The sequence below is a fragment of the Eumetopias jubatus genome, unplaced genomic scaffold, assembly GCF_037043125.1.
Source record: "Eumetopias jubatus isolate StellerSeaLion01/CBP00866 unplaced genomic scaffold, mEumJub1_p1.0 scaffold_6, whole genome shotgun sequence".
In the NCBI taxonomy this organism is placed as follows: Eukaryota; Metazoa; Chordata; class Mammalia; order Carnivora; family Otariidae; genus Eumetopias; species Eumetopias jubatus.
Genome location: NW_028274812.1, coordinates 52,586,455 through 52,603,592, shown reverse-complemented (window position 1 = coordinate 52,603,592; position 17,138 = coordinate 52,586,455). Strand labels below are relative to the sequence as shown.

General features: G+C 42.1%; 1 protein-coding gene across 3 annotated transcripts in view; it reads left to right on the top strand.

Annotated features, from left to right (window-relative positions):
• Positions 1 to 17,138, top strand: part of FOXO3 (forkhead box O3) — a 130,259-nt gene that overhangs the window by 84,570 nt on the left and 28,551 nt on the right. The gene's annotated exons all lie outside the window — the stretch shown is intronic.

The window sequence follows — 17,138 nt, the reverse complement described above, 5'->3', positions numbered from 1 at the left end:
TCAGTCGGGGAAGTAAGAAGACCAGTTGTTCTGAGGCCTGGTTTCATGGCCTGCTTCCAAAACATGGCTAGTGCCTCCATGCCTCCATGCCTCCCTGCCTGAAGACTTGGAGGTTGGAGTGATCCTTGCACCCAGGTCCCATTCTGTGTGATTTAATATATTTATAGATGTTGAGGGTAGTGAGCATGTCAGTATGTACGCAGTAAATGTTAACTTGATCTCTTGAGGAATGCAGATGTCAGATAGTCACTTCTTTGGTATTTTTGTTCACTTAGACCTCTCAACCAGAGATCATTGTTTCCTAGGCTTGAGAGAACTCATTTAACAGAGAGCATAAACCCCGCGTGCCTTACAGGTGAAACATTCTGCTAATAGAACACATGCTGTGTTGAGCCCATGTGGAGCTGGGGAAAAAGGGGTGCGCGGGGCAGGAGACCTAAGTAAGCTTCCAGAGACCCTGCTTTTTAGTATCCTAGAATATGAGGAAGCTGGTGACTTGAAGACCAGATGAGCCTGTACCGCTATGGGTCCTGGAAATGGCCTCCTCCTTTCAGTAGGGATGGAGGTCTCTAGGGGTATGTTCTGGAAGTTTGTGAGGATGAGGATTGGAGTGAGCTCACCACCTGGGAAGGGAGTTTTGGTGTATGCCAGGTGAAAAGCCACAGGAAGCAAAGGCCACCCAGACTGGCAGCCACTGAGGAGAGCTCTGTTTCTGGGGGGCACTCACTTCATGTTCTGCACCTTTCCAGGCTTATTTGCATTTCCTGGAAGAATTTGAGAGGCTACCAGATCCAGGCAGCTCTGCAGCTTCCTCCCAGGCAGTCCCATTGAACTGCTTCTAGTTAAATCCCAGCTCTTCAGAGTGAACAACCCTGTGCAGGGATGGGGAGATCTTCTGACATGCAGGGAGGAACTGGGGAGAGGGCAGTGTTTGGTTACATTGCCTCTGGTCTGTACTGTCGTTTTCAGCTTTATGTTTTCGTTAATCATGGTTTTCCCCAAAGCGACAAAGAATAAAATAAATTGAGGTATTAAAAGCACACACGTATATGACCAAGAGGTTATTTTTCTGTAATCTATTTTTTGTCTCCTTTATTATTGTTTGGCTAGATTAGCACCACTTGGAAAAAACATATATATATATAATATATATATGTTTAAGCTTAATGAGTTCCATATGAGTGTATGAATCAGTAGCTTCTTGAAGTGCTGCTGGGTCCAATGACACAGTATAGACCACAAAGTTAGAAAGCCAGAAACCAGCCTAGGAACTCGGCAGAGGGCTATGTCCTAAAGTCCCATATTACTTGGACCTTGCTACGGATTTAAAAGTGTCTAAATCCAGCCCTTGGTTCTCCTCCACAATAATGGGGGCAAAGTTGGTTAATAGCAGAATGTTGTAATTAGCCTCTGAATGTTTTCATGGATGTGTAAAGTAAGATAGATGAGTTAAGTGTGTATGGGTTTACTGTACATGTCAGACTCCTGGGAAAAGAGAGATAGTTCCTTTTTCTAGAGTTGCGGTTCTTTCTGTTAGACTTATTTCCAGCAAGAATTTCCTTAGCATCTCTTTCTTTTCCCTTGAGTCTTTCTCCCCATGTGATAGTCAGCAGCGTAGTCCTTCCCTCTTGTCCTGGGCTTGTCTTTCCCCAATAGCTTTTTGATTGTCTTCCTCTATAGCTAATAATATCTTTGTTAAAAACTTTCCCCTCACTTCTGTTGCATGATTATAATGTCCAAGTTTTCTGACATATTTCCTAAGGTAGCCATTTATCAAAAAGAACATCCTGAAATCCTCATGAATGTTAATAAAAATTTAATTTGTTCAGTAAATATATGTCCACTGTCAAGTCAGGGAAACAGGACAGAAAATTATGTTTTCAAATTTGTAAAACAAATATACTTAGAAGAAAAAAATGAAAACAATATATCAGACTGTCAACATTGGTAAAGGCAGGGTAGCTGGAATATGAGTACCTTTTTATCCTCTTTTCTGAATTTTCAGTAATACCATTATATGTGTGCTTATATTTAGCCCCACCCCACCCAAACCATGTGGCATTTTTAGGTGTGTGGAACAGTGGAGCATAAAGGAGTGTGGTGTAAGGGGAGTTTTCAAATGCAGACTTAAGAGACCCTAGAAATCCCCAGAGAGGGGCTGCAGGACCCTGAGGGAAGATGGGGGTTGTAGAAAGGGGGCTCTGGGTCTTCCTCCCCCCCCCAGAGCATTTCTACTGTGATTTCTTCTGCATATCAGGGTTTGACTAGGATGATATAGAAAAGAGAGTGAATCTTGGCATCAGAGCCAGGGAACCTGGGCGTGGGCCCTGGCCCAGCCTTCACCAGCAGTGTGTGACTTTGTGCAGGTTGCTGCAGTTCTCCGGACTCTGGTGCTTTAGGGTAAAGTGATGTCTGACGGTCCCCTACAGCTCAGACATCTTAGGACATTTTAGGATTAAATTCAGGTGATGTTAAAAAAATGAATAACTCCAGGAAAAGAAGGCTATGATTCCCAGCCTCCTCCTGCTCCTCCCATCTGGAGGTTTTTAACTTGTGGTTTGTTAATACTTCTGTATCTAATAGGAGTGTGTGGTTGGGACAAGGAGTGATAGGATGCTGTTTTTAAAGATGTCTTATTGGTTTAAATTAGAGGCCCAGGCTCTTTAGGAGAAGTGGACAGTAGTTTCTCTCATCCTAAAATTATGCCAAATTGACAATAGGAAAGGGGCCAGAACAGTGCCCCCCCTGCCCTGGCTAACAGTCCTCAGGTGTCCGTTTCCAGAATCTTTGCCCACTGCTGTGTCAGCACCATCTAGATGGCCTTAGATGGATGTGAGGAGGCTGTCCTGATATCCAGGTCTATAACAGGAGACTTCTCCCGTTAATGGGCCAAGAGGAAGGGTGACCTCGGGATCTGTCCTTTCTCACTGGAGATGCCCAGGAGCCCTTGCATCCAGAGCCCCATAGCTTCTCTAACCTGATGGTAGGACATCCTCCTTCAGACCTGGCCTCTCACTGCTACCGCAGGTGAGGCCTGAATCCTGCTCCCTTTCATATGCAAAGCATGGTCTCTTCACCAGAAAGCCTCTGGGGAAGGGAACAAGAACTCCAGTGGTTGACACACTCATTCAATCATTAGCTTTTTGATTTGGGGAAAAGCTTTCATCCTCCTGTACATAAAGTATATGGTTTGTAGATAAAATTAAAAAACTCACTTTGTTGGTCACAAGTGCATTGGACTGAAATGAGAGAAAGCCAGATGAGCCGGTCTTACTACTTACTGTAGTCCTCTCTCAGAAAGCATTTCCTGGCACAGAAAACTGTACTTAAGCATGGATGCAGCGACCCCAGATGACAGCAACAACAGGGGCCCTTCAGAAAGGAGCAAGTGGAGCTGGACCCTGTTGGCTTTGCTCCCGGTTGAGCTTAATATTCCTTCTCTAACCCCCACTCCAAAATCTAGCTACTGCAACTACTTAGGCACCTTCCCTTTCTCTTTAACCTGAATAAATTAAGTGTGGGCTAACTCTCCCTGAAAGGTACAATCAATTTTAAGAGAACAAAACCTAGATGGTTAGTGTATTGAGATCTTGGTCCTTTGGCATAAAACTGTAGATTTTACTTTCTGAACATATATTGAGCACCACACTGCATGCATCAGACTGTGTCTGTCATTCACTCGGAGGTGCAGAAAGAGTAGAAAACTTGCTTGTTGGTCTCAGTTTACGATCAACTCGGAAAGGCAGCATTAAATAGAAAAACAGGCACCTGTGAAACCACTTCAGAACTGCAAAGCACTGAGTGTAAGACCATTCTGCTTTTAAAAATGGGGTACCTGCCTCCAGATGCAGAGGAGCACCGCCGTGATTTGAATGGAGTGAGCCAGTCTTGCTGGAATGTGAAGGAGGTGATGGGCATGAGGGGGAGGAGAGGCAATGCTCCCAGTGAGACTCATGGAAGGAAGCAGCAGTTTTCCTTGGAGAAGAAAGGTAGAGATGATGTCATCAAGTGATAATTGGGATTGGGGCTTTGAAAATACACGCAAGACTGCTGAAAAGCTTAGCTGCTCACAGTAGGTATTAAGATAGGAGAATCTTTCAAGTGACATAATTTGGGCAGCAGTACCTATAGGCTGAATTGAAATGGAGATACCCCTCCTCCTCACCCCTGCCCTCAGGTTACCCATATGCTTGGACAGTGAGTGTTTTAACAGCAGCGTATGATACTTTTTCTGAACACCAAGCGCATATTAAATTCACAAAGATATGCTTAATTAGTAACAAAAAATGTCAGTCTCTCATATGAATATTGTTCCGTTGTTCCAAATGTCAGTCCTCATATGAATATTGTTCCATTGTTCCATTGACATTGTTCCAAATGTCAGTCTCTCATATGAATATTGTTCCATCTGATGTTTAAAATTTTTTTTATCCATTTTCAGTTGTGAATTTTTTAGCATCCATTATATGGCATGTTTAGGACATTTCATTAATTGGGGTATTTTGATCATTCACAGTTTCATATATGTAATTTAGTAGATATGAAATTTGGGTTATTAATCATACATCTCATTAATGCCTTCCAGACTTCCTTTCTACCACTTTGAATTATTTTGTCGTTTCATGTTAGGTTTTTCTACAAAGTTGACGTATCCCATTCATTCATAAGTTCATTGAACAAATACCTGTTTGGCCCCTACTTTGCTGTTACTGATTAGAAACAAAATTCAGCATTTCAGTGGGATGGGATTGGTTTAGCTCATTTTGGTTTCCCTCTGATGCCTTTGAATTTAAGTTACTGATTTAATTTATTTTAAATTATTTCATCATTGGGGCGCCTGGGTGGCTTAGTCATTAAGCGTCTGCCTTCGGCTAAGGTCATGATCCCAGGGTCCTGGGATCGAGCCCCACATCGGGCTCCCTGCTCGGCGGGAAGCCTGCTTCTCCCTCTCCCACTCCCCCTGCTTGTATTCCCTCTCTCGCTGTGTTTCTCTCTGTCAAATCAATAAATCTTTAAAAAAAATATTTCATCATCAGCATCAAAAACCAATCATTCTTACTAATGGTATTAAAACATTTCTGTAAATGCTTTTGAAAGCCATGAATTTTGGTAAATTTAGTATATTGAATTTTAGTGAGTTGGTCTGCTTCCCTCACCTAAGGCCCTAAAGAACCTCCACGGCTCCACTAAGCAGTTTGAACACCACTGAGTTAATTGATCTCTAATGTCTCTTCCCATTCCAGAATTCTGCCTCAACTTCTCTCTGCCATTTTTCTTCTGCATTAAATAGGGTAATAACATTTAACTGACCAACCAGAGTTACGATGACTACTTGATACAGATTTAAGGTGTAATTCCCCTTAGTCCATTTCTGGGTCCGTTTTCCCCCTTTCGTGGCTTGGTTGTCCCATAGCAAAGCAGGATGGAACATGGGAACTGGGGAGTACAGAAGCAACCATAAAAATCCTAGTATCAGGTATGCGAGGGACAACCTTAGGTGTGATGTGGCAGTAGGACTTAGAGCTGTCCCTCTTTTCAGAACAGTTACCTTACAGTCAATATCCCCATCCGTTCTGCTTGTAAAGGATAAACTTTTTAGTTGGGGGGGGTGGAACGTTGTACTTGGAGTACAGTTGCCATTCATTGTATTAAAACATGTCTACACAGGTACACTAGCTGGAAGAGCATTCTGTGTGGGATTGAGGAAGAACACAAGAAGACAGGAAACCTGAAATACTAAGCCTTAGTAATTCAGGCTTTGGGTGGTTTTTTGGTTTTTGTCTCCACTTTTTTTTGATTTTGCTAGATTTTTAGAATAAGCATGTATTACTTTGATAATCAAAGGAAAGTTAAAGACTGAAAACAAGTTCAACTTTACCCAATTCAAAGCTTGCAAATAAAAAATTTTTTGAAAAATTAGAATAATTTGTATATGGCAGTAGCTACACTCTAAATTACTGTCCTCCCTGAGATAAGAATTTTAACTCTTAATTTGCATTGTTTTAGACAATTGCTAGAAGAGTCACAGGTAGGATTGCCTGACCCCTGTCCAGCCGAGCTAGCATGCAGCCTCATTAGTGGTCCTGTGAAGCTAATCCGTCTTCAGCTACTGCAACTTCAGTTTTTGTTATTGTTGTAGCTTGTTTCTAGTCCTTTGCATACAGATTGAGCTCATTTCTAAGAATCTAAACATAATGTGTATTTCACGTGATCTGATAAGTACAGCTGAGCTTCCTAGCTAAAGAATTTCTTTGTGCTCTCCACTTCCTAATTCAAAGACACCAACTCATAAAATGTTAAATATGTTTTCAAATTCTCCTTTCCCCACCTTTTGGTAATCTATATGGGAAGCTTTACTTCAGGAGGAAATGGATTTCACCCTGGTTCTTGTGCAGTGCTGTTCTGTAGAGGATGACTTCATTTTTTTGTTCATTCTTGTAATTTTACTGTGTAAACAATAAATTCTTTACCCAGGGCCAGCTTGACCTGTATGGACTTAGTGTACATTAAACTGGCTGAAGGCAGAAAGGACAGGAAGGGTGGAGGAGTGGGAAGGCTTAGGCCATGCAAGGATCATAGCTTACTTTCATTACTGGTTTGTACCATTGAGGTCGCCTCAGATACTAGCACTCCCTTCTCGAGTACCTAAAAAACGATTCCCAGGTGGAGGTGAAGGCTGTGGGATTGCTGGGTTTTGAAAAGATGAGCAGACCTCAGAAGAAATGCACAGCTGCTCTGTTTTGTGTTTGCCAAGGAATGAAAGGATTGTTCAACAGCAATCCGTCACTTTCTTCTCATTGCTCTACTTTCCTTCCTGCCTAAACCACGTAAGGGAAGGACACACTGCCGGAAGGATCCCATGTGTTTTGCTTTGTCCCTGCCCAGCCAGTGGCAGTGGGACCCACAGACTAAAAGTGATACCGTCCAGAGCTGAACTGCAGAGAATTAGGCCGTGGGGCAGGAGTCCTAATACCTGACTAAAGTGGGGACTGCAGCACGGTGTGCCCCTTAGGTCATCTCCAGGTTGAAATTATTTTCAGAGGTCTCTCACTGATGAATGGTGGAAAAACAAGTTGGAAATTGTCATAGTATGTATTCTGGGATGTACCAGCCCTTAGACAATAATTATTTTCTCCAGATGAAAGGACAATCCTATGGCCATTGCACCAATAGAATCTGCCTGTAGAATCTTCTTACCTCATCTCATGACCTCTGCTGGGAAAGTCCTGTGTGACTCAAGGGCCAGGACAGTGCCAGCCCTGCCTGTAGGCTCTGGGTCCTATTCCCTCACCCTCTGAGGCCTTCACTGCATGGTGTTTGGGCTCTGGAGCCAGACCCCTTGAATTCCAGTCCTGGATCCTCCACTCTTATCATGTGGTCTTGGGCAGGTTTCCTCAAGCTTCAGTTTTCTCATCTGCAAAATGGGGGATAATGTTACCCCCATTGTTAGAATAGCGTTTAGTATGTAATAAGCACTCAATAAATATTAGCTTTTTTGTTACGATAGGTGATTCCTTGCCGGCATCTTCCCTGGTTTCTGCCACTAGCACTCAGTCACCAGTGATAACCTCTTTGTTGCCGAAGCTCAGGGACACTCTTCAGCTCCTCCTCTTTTTACAGTTTTCATTGGCGGCTGCTCTCTCCTTGCAGTACTGTGTTCTTATGGCCATGATCACCACACTCTCCTCCTGTGTGGTGGCTCATGTTTATTCTCTTTTGTTTGGTCCTTATCTCCACCTGACCTCATGTTGCATGATTTCAAGGAAAACTCAGATTTCTCTTCCTTTTTCTCCCTAGGTGAACTCATCCACTCCAATGACTTTTGTTACTTGGTTGCTCATTCTCCAGGTCTTAGGTTTTCTTGACTTTCCAGTCTAAGTCTTAGGTCCATCCAAACCACCCATTATTTTCTCTCAAGGTACCCTGTTGTTTTCTTTCAGACCACTTTTCAGTTTGTAATTATGTATTTGTTCATTGTGATTAATGTCTGTCCCTCACTTCCCCTTCACTCCACAAAAGTATAATGAGACCAGGGACTATGTCTGTCTGTTCACTTGTATTTGTATACCTGGTGCATGGAAGGACCTCAGTATAAACACCTGTTTGAATACTGTATGTATGTGAGGCCCCTCCGCTTCTTCCTGCACAGCTCCAGCCCAGGAGGTTCTAGTGAGGCTGAGGGGAGATGCTGAACCTTTGTTGTTAATTCCTTCTACTCCCTGCCAGCCTAGATCTACCCTCTATGTCAGAGGAAGTCTTATGGAATTATGCCATTTCCCTTTCACCTTCAAAACATAGAAGCCTCAAAGTTAATGATCAGAAGACTTAAGGTAGCAACAGGTGCTAGTTCCTGGGAAGCAATTAGGATGGAACATCCTGGGTGGTCTGCTCAGATCCCTAAATGAAAGGAATTCGGGACTTGATGTAGGACATTTATACCTGACGACAAAATATTAACAAACTAAAATCACTTTCCAAAACAGCTATCAGTTTATCAAACATTTGTGACTTGGAGGGTTTTTCTCCTTTTTAACGTTTCCATTAGTGTGGTTACAAGTTTAATGAAGGAATGTTTGTGCCCAGTCCTGTGTGAAGAGTTCCATGGGAGACACCAATGAAGTTGGTGCTTCTGGCCCAGTGGCCTTATACTCTGGCAAGGATGTTGCTGCCACAGGGGCCATTTCAGAACCAACACCTTACAGGTGTATTTATGAAGTGCCAGGAGTGGACTCAATAGCATAACAAGGGGTTAAAGATGTCAAAGGGGACAGTTAAACTCTGAAATAAATCCTTTTCATCTCACACAGGCTTAGGGAGCAACTATGTCATATTTATCAGTAAAATGAATATATCCGTTACTAAGTAACCACCTTTCCTTGGAGTAAATGGCCCATCTTCTCTTCTCCTGAGGATGGCCCTGTTTACTAACAGTGACTATAACCCAGCAAGTACATACCTAACTAGGAATATTCAGGACTGTTTCCCTGGCTTGTTCTTTCTTTCATACTGACAGAATTGGGCAGCACAGTTAAATATTCGTAATGCTGCCCTGTTTACTAGGCCTTCATAGACACAGTTTTTAGTATCTAGACTTCAGACATGAAAAATTGAGATAGTCAAATGGTATCTTAATGCAATAGAGTTTTTATTCTTGTATAGCGTTCATTATTCAGAATATTGGAATGACTTTCTGACAGATTTCTTCATTTGCTCATTTCCTGATTTTTGAAAATTTGTTTTAGGGAAGGATAACTGACCATAGTTTGGTTCAGTGGGAATATAGAATTATTTGTAATACTCTTACTGGACGCTATCCCACATTGTCCAGATATGAGGCCATTGGTTTCCTTATTGGATAGCATTTTTATTTTTTTGACTTGATGCTCTAGGCTTGAGTGGAAACTGATATGTCACCACTATGGCTCCCTTACTTTCTGCTCATATCTTGTTGCTCCAGAGTCAGAAGAGCGTAAGCCTTCGTCCAAGTTATGACATTGTGGTATATTCTAGATATTCTTTGCTCACTGGCTATTGATGTTATTTCTGATAGTTTTGTGAAAATTGTTGCTGGCCCAGTGGCCCAGGCATATTTTATATCATATTCCCATGATTGATAGAAATAGCCTTTTAAGACCATCTGTCTCTCTGAACCATTTTCCCCATTATTCATTTTTATGTCTTGAGGCCTCCAAAGTGCTCTTTCTCTTGAAACTCAAGTTGACCCAAAACAAGTTTTAAGAGGTTCATGATAATACAACCTCTTCACTTGCGAACGTGTTGAGTCCCTATCCTCAGTGGTCTCCACATCAAAGCTACTCTCGGGCCAGAAGGATCGCTGCTCACTTTCCCTGCCAACCTTGTAACAATGGAGGATGATAGTGTCCGGCACATACACAATCATTCGTTGAAAAGCACTTTCAAAGTACCTGATGACACTTGCTGGGTTTGTCTATTGCATTATTTACTTGATGTGATTAGAAACCTCTGATTACCATTATTAAGATTTGGAATTTTGTAATCAACTATTTTTTATCAGTTAACATATGCAGAAGTTGAGAGAGAGAGAGAACACATATGGATAACACATGCAGAAGGGTGTAACAATAAGATTAATTTCTAAAAATAGATTTTGGGTTTATCAGTCAGAATTAGGTTTGGCTATATGTAACAGAAAACCCAAATTTAGTAGTGAATTATTTTCATGTAAAAGAAGTCTAGGGCTGATAGAGCCATTCTAAGAAGTGATTGAGGATTCATCTCTGAGATTTTGTTCCATCACTGCAGGTGGTTTTCATTCTCAAGGTTCATCTAAATGTAGATGGAAAAAAGAAATGCAGAACAAAAGGGACTATTTCTCATCTGAGTCAGCTTTTGTTTTGTTTTGCGTTTTTTTTGAAGATTATTTATGAGAGAGAGAGAGAGAACATGCGGTGAGGAGAGAGAGAGAAGCAGACTCCTGCTGAGCAGGGAGCCTGACTCAGGGATGGATCCCAGCACTCTGAAATCATGACCTGAGCCTAAGGCAGACGCTTAACCGACTGAGCCACCCAGGCACCCCCTCCTCCTGTATTTGTCCACTGGAGGCATGAGTATGATTTCTAATAAACCAGATAATATCCACATTTTGAACTTCTAATTGCTTCTGAAGTTTAAGGCAGACAACTTAATTTTTTAAAATCTGATAACTTTATTTACGGTGTATTTGCTCTGACTTTCAATGCTGAGGGTAGATTTCTTTGGAGATGAAGAACCTGGGAAAAGAGAGTCTATTTCTTTAACGCTGGACTTCCTGGGTTGTATTGCAGGTGGTAACTTTATTCAGCATGGTTTAGTCCAAAAGAGAAAAGAGTTCATTTCAAGAAATGAGAGTCTTTCATTATCAGGCATCTTTAGCATTGATAAGGAGAAGTAGTTGTGCTTTCTTTTGCTGTTTAACACTTTCTAGCTGTCTTCTTATATGAACACATATGAGTTCATATTTTTATGCACCTTTTCCTTCCAAGAAATATTTTAGTAATCATCACTAAACATAATACTGCATAAAAGAGAACTGTCAGGAAGAAAAGCTAGAAGGCTTTTTAAATGTCCAAATGGTATCTAAATTTTAAACCTTTATTTTTTTTCTATTTTTAGACCTCATATATGGATAAAGTAAAACCTGTTTTACTACAGTAAGACTACCGCACTGTAGCTTAAATTGGTGTTTTTTTAAATGATGGCTTTTGCCAAGTTCTTTTGGCAGCTACTCTAGACTGAAAGTACTAGAAATTGATTACTTGCAAGTTGTTGCTAATAGTTTCTTTTTTTACGCAGCCCTTGTCAACCCAGCCCAGGCTGGGGTCCCTGTAAAATGTTAGTATCTGCGGTGACTGTGTGGGGGACCTATTGCCCAAGTAGAGTGAGTTGGCTCTAATTTACTCCTGGATGTCTGCATTCTTTTCCACGTCTGTCCACAAATAGCGTCACAGCAAATTAATGTAATTTTCTGATTGATGTAAAGAGTAACCAAAGAAAGCTTGTTGTGTTTGGTGGCCAAAATACCACACAGTGCGAGCAAGAGTAGAACTGCTGGCCCATTTTATAGCACTCTAATTGATAATTATTTCTCAAAGAGCACATTATTTGGCCGTGTGGCAACAATTCAGTATTATTCCAGAGGCACTGGATGTGTAGGTGCATGTGAACACTGTAGTAAATATATGCCTCCTTTTGCCAAGAGTGGAAGTAGGTTATCCAAGAGGAAAGGGGAGGGAAAAGAAAATATCAATTTCCTATGTACCAGAACAGGCCTGGCTTAAATAAGTTCATTAAAAAACTGTAGAGCATAAAATCTTGTAAAGTTTTTGTATTTTGTAGTAGAGGCTTCTGGTTTATATTTAATAAGCTAGAAAATTAACTCTCTTCTGGAAACTTGGAGAAAGTGTATATATATATATGCATGCGTTTGCTTTTGGTTTCATGGGCACTGCCTAGTCCCATCTTCCTTTCTACAGGTCTAAAGCTGCTAACTACTTTCAGAGGAATGAAGAAAATGGATAGGGGAGAGCTAAAATGGCAAGAGGAGGGAATCCTGGGTTTCTACGAGTGTGACCTGTTACAATGACAAAGTCACTGCTGCAGGGAGAAAGGCCTGACAGCATTTTCATCAGGGTTAAATTTGGAGCAGCCCATGGACAAGTGTAGGGGACTAAGGAGAAGCTCTTCCCTTTGAGAATGGCCCAGGGCTCCAAAATGGTGATCTTGTCCCTGTGGAAACTCAACAGATGTTACCACGAGGACTGCTGTGCGATGGGGCAGTCGGTTGTCAGGGAGATGGGGAGGGTGGACATAGCGTGATCTGCTCTCGTGTCACGTGACACGAGAGAGAAACCTACACCTGCTGCCCACTCAGCTCTGCTCTTCACAAGCAAACAGCAGCATCGAGCAACAGCTGAAAAAGATGGTGACCCGATGCAGATGAAACACAGCAAAGTGACTGTGTCCGGGGAGCTGCTCTTTTATTAATGGTTTGTTTTCATAAAGCCTTATGGGTCCTCAGCAGAGCCGGATCAGAATATTCAAAATGCTGGAGCCATGCATGTCTGCCTCCTACTTGTGACTTCATTTTCCTTCTTCATCCCCTTGTCTTGGATGGACTTGGGGACTCTAATTTAGGTAGGGGTGGAGAAGAAGGCTAGGTGGAGATGAATTGCCAAGTTGCATCTTTGGCGTTTGACCCCACTAGCCCTGAGACTCTTAGGTCAGAGGCAGAGGAATCGATTACTCACGCCCCGCACAGCAAGCGCACAAGCAGCAGCAGATTTTGCATCGGTTTCCCCTTTGTCCCCAAGTCCCACAGGAGTGACACAGATGGGCCCTGGTTCATGCCTGTGCATGCGGTGGGTTCTGTTAACAGGAGGGGAACCTTGAGTTTAGGGATCCTGTATCTTTCATAATGGGCAGTAAGTGTATCTGTATGTTGCTCTGGAGGGAAACACTATCATTCACTATCTTTCAAGATTGTTCACTTTGCAAATGCAAACATCCTAGAAATATAGTCCAGAACAGAGGGCCATTAATACTTTGCTTGCAAGACATGCAGAAACACCAGAGACCCATGGAGAATTGTCTCTTAACTTGGATTTATTAACCCTATAAGAAGCTTGTGTGACTTCTGTTTCTGTCCACAAATTAACACCAGGACTTGGCTGTCTTTGGGAAGACTATGGAGGTCACGGCTGTTCGAAAGAACCTGATGAACTTGTTTCTGGAGAAAGCTTAATACTGGGTGATATTACTCCACATAATGCCTCAGAGAGTTGGAAGTGTATTATTTGAAGCTACCTTTGAACCTGAAAATAGCTCAGCAACATCTGTCCTTGTGTATTTTTCTTCCCTGGTCTTGATTTGAAGGGATAAATCTCAGTGGCCCCTGTATGTACAATGATTTGTTATGCTTTAGGGGAAGATCTAGTAGTACCTGGTTGTGCTATGAGCTGACACACACATTTCCTATTAGCAAATGAACAACTTGACTAAGGGGAAAGAATTGGAAACTTCAGGGAGCCCTGGTAATGGGCTCCAGGAAGTTGAGGAGAAAATCTGTGGACTAAACCTTCCAAGTCAGACCCAACCAAGGAGGCAGTTATAAGGCCAGGGGTCCTGTGTCCTCAAGAATGGCCTTGGAATCACAGACAGCTGGTATTTAGGGACCATTGAGCCCTGGAGCACTGTGATACCTGCTGGGTGAGGCGTGGGCTCACCGCCTAACTCTCCACCGTACTGAGAGTCTTTTATGTGCCTATCCTTGCCAGTTAATATTACCCTTCTGCCCTTTGGGCGATAGGTACTATATACTGATCCTCCTGTTTCCAGTTTTTTAAGTGCTTTCAAGCTTACCTCCATACATGAAGTCGATTAGAGCCCGGTACATATTAATACAAAAGGACTGCATTTCTTTCATGGCCTTTAGAAAAACTGTGACTTACCCCATGTACATTCAGCCTTTTTAATTCATAATGGTTTGGAGAGTAATGCTAATATTGTACATTTAGTAACATCTTAGATTTTATGTTAAAATGCACGAGTATCTAAATGTTTTTTCCCCCAGAACAGTGGAATGAATGCCTGGTTCCTTAGTTGATGAAAGTGTTCTCTCTTGACTTGGTCATTTTATGTGGACTTCTGAGCTGTGTGGTGCTCATCTGTATGTGTACTTGGCACCCAGAAGCGTCCTGGAATGAAGAGTTGATTCACTTGGCATTTAGCAATATCATTACATTGGTCATCAGCCACTTTTGCATCCTATGGTTTTAAACAAGAAGAAATCTTGCAAAACCAGTACAGTGAAATGCTGCACATGCAGGTGAGGTTACAGGGTAGAGAAAGCAGTTCCTCAAGAGGCTCCTTTTTAGCTGAATTTCATTAGGGTGTGGAAGGGAAAGAAAAGGGTAAGCTTCTACCTGTGACTATAGGCCTGAGTCATTTTTCAGAATTGACTGCTGTGCTCTTTATTCCTATAAAGAGGAAATCCATCAGTTGTTTTCTTTGCAGTAGCCAACAGAGATATTCTGTTGTGTGGCATTTACTTTTTTTGTCTTCTGCCTTTTTACCATTATCATCTTGTTTTTTGATGACTGTTAGAATAATGAACATTGACATTTGGAAGATAGCCTGCTGCCAAATGAATACACACTTGTCTCTTTTGTAAATCCTAGCCCAAACTTTTTCCTTCCCTAGTTGAAAAATGTGCCTCTACCCCTCCCAGTTTTTCCGGGGTGTGGGCCTGTGCTTAGCTGTGTGACTGTGCCCACACACTGGCATATATTTTAGAGGTACCCAAACGAAATCAGTTGCCCTTGAAATAATAAGACTCAAAAGAATGGTTTTTCTGAGCCATAACATCTGAAGAGCTGGAAACCGTTGTGTTTGTATGTGTGATGCTAAAGCCAGTGAATTTCATGTGAAGGAAGGGATTGTAAACTAAGAACAGAAAAGCGTTTTCCTGTATTTCAGATGACAAACTCTCAAGCTGTCTGACTCGCCCACTCAGCACCTCCACAGCCATCCCTTTAATGTGCTTGCATGCATTGTCCGTAATTTCTGTTTCTGCAGGTTTTGTTGCCAGAAGAATAATAAAATAGCGTGCATATACAACCTTAAAGCAGTGTTCTACCAGTTTTTGATTGAGGTTAAACAGAAGCATCCTGATCATGCTGTCAGTTGGCAGGCAAAAGGCATATTTTAAAATTCACGTAGATTTAAAGCAAGCTAATCTTTTCTGGCTCTGTAATAAACTAATTACATGTTTAAAATAGTATAGAGCTGAGTCCCTGTTTCAGATTAAGCCTCGTAATGGCAAGGTCAGGACAGAGCAGACATTTGCTGGCTTTGCCCGCTGTCTCTGGCTTGAGGACCCATAGCACGGTGCCAGCCGTTTGAAGGCCTGAATAAGTGCCAAGGACGCCAGGTCATACCGACTTGACTCAGCTTATGGGTTAATACTCTCTGAGCACAGAAGCCACCAGACATGCCACTGAGGAAGGCCTGGATACTTAATAGCTTATGGCAGTAATTGTGCTTGGTTGTTCCCTAAAAGTGGGGATCCCAGGTCAGGTTAGGACATGCCAAGAGTGTCTGTTTTGGGGTGTATCTGAGAAAAAAGGTGTCATTTCTAAAGATCTAGTTTCAACAAGGCTCGCTTCATGGCTAGTCATTTTTTCCACTCTTTACCTTGCTTTCATAATCCTAGGGACCATGTGCAGAAACTTAAAGATGGGAACATGTAATTCAATAATACAGATTTTTATTCTTGTTCCTTCATGTTCCTTGGTCACCAGTTAGTGGTGCCTCTCTTCTTAGGCAGTTTGGTGACATCAGAGGGAAACCCGTAGTACACTGGTGAGAGCTTCACTTTGGAGTTAGCCTCGGGCTTGATTACTTAGCACCACCACCTACCAGACAAGTTACTTAACTTTTCTGTACCTCCATTTCCTCCTGACACGTTTGTGGTGAAAATAAAACGAGATTAGATTTGTCAAGCACAGAGCCTTGGCCCTGGTAGATATCAAATACATTAAGTTCTTTCAGATTGCAGGTGAAATAGACTCTTATGTTGGATTTTCCTTGTTCTTGTTTTTCTTTGGATGTGCCTGGAGGAGAGTTAGTACCAGAGTGTGTTATCTGTAATTTTGAGTATGCCTCTGAGGGCTCTGGGCCAACTTCATTACCAAGTAATGAGGCCCCATAGCATCCCAAGATACGTAAGGAGTCAGCTCTTCTCCCTAGGTGGACGTGAGACCTTTGCGCCAAGCCCTTGCTCCACCAAGTAGCTCACTAACACACTGTCATTTTGCCCTTCTTAGCATCTCTTATTATAGAGAACCTTATGTCTACTAATTAGACTGTCGTCTTGTTTTTGGAAATTGGATTGTATAATTGAAGTTAACACTCAAGGGAGAGACTTGCTACTTCACATTTTACGATGGATGCTTGCTTCCATCTTCACTCATGTGAGGATTGTTCACTGAGCTTATGTTTGATAACATTTCAAAGTATAATTCGGGTTTGTTTCGTGGTTGCTGCCCCCTTTCCACCAATTCATTGATTAAACAAATGTTTTTTGAGCACCTACTATGTACCAGGCCCCATGCTAGATGCTAAAACTGGTAACTGGTTGTAAAGAGTTTGATATGTGTTGGAGGAGACAGACTTCCATTCCTCAGATTGTAAAATAAGGCAGACCGAAGTTGGATGGGTGGGTGGGTGGAAGATATTCCCCATGCTTTGTGCTCCCAGCACTTCATCCCTTCCATTGGTATCGTAATCCAGACATCAGGGTTGATGTTGTTTTGGTATTTCTGTTATACATTAAGTCTGGGAGATTGGAGTTTGTCTCAGCTTGGAGTCCACTTACTAGCTGATTGAGTTCAGGCACTCCCCTGTATCTCTTTGGTCCTTTGTTTCTTTCACTATGAAGTTAAGACTGCTTGTTACTTGATGGGTTTCACAGCCCTCTCCATTTCCCCCAGTTTATATTTTACTAAACTTCTGCTCGGATCACTTATATAATGGCAAGAAAGTGATTAAACTCTCTGATGTATTCCTGAATTATGGTCGTGTATTTCCAGTGCCCTTTTATTCTATTTCCACCCACAATA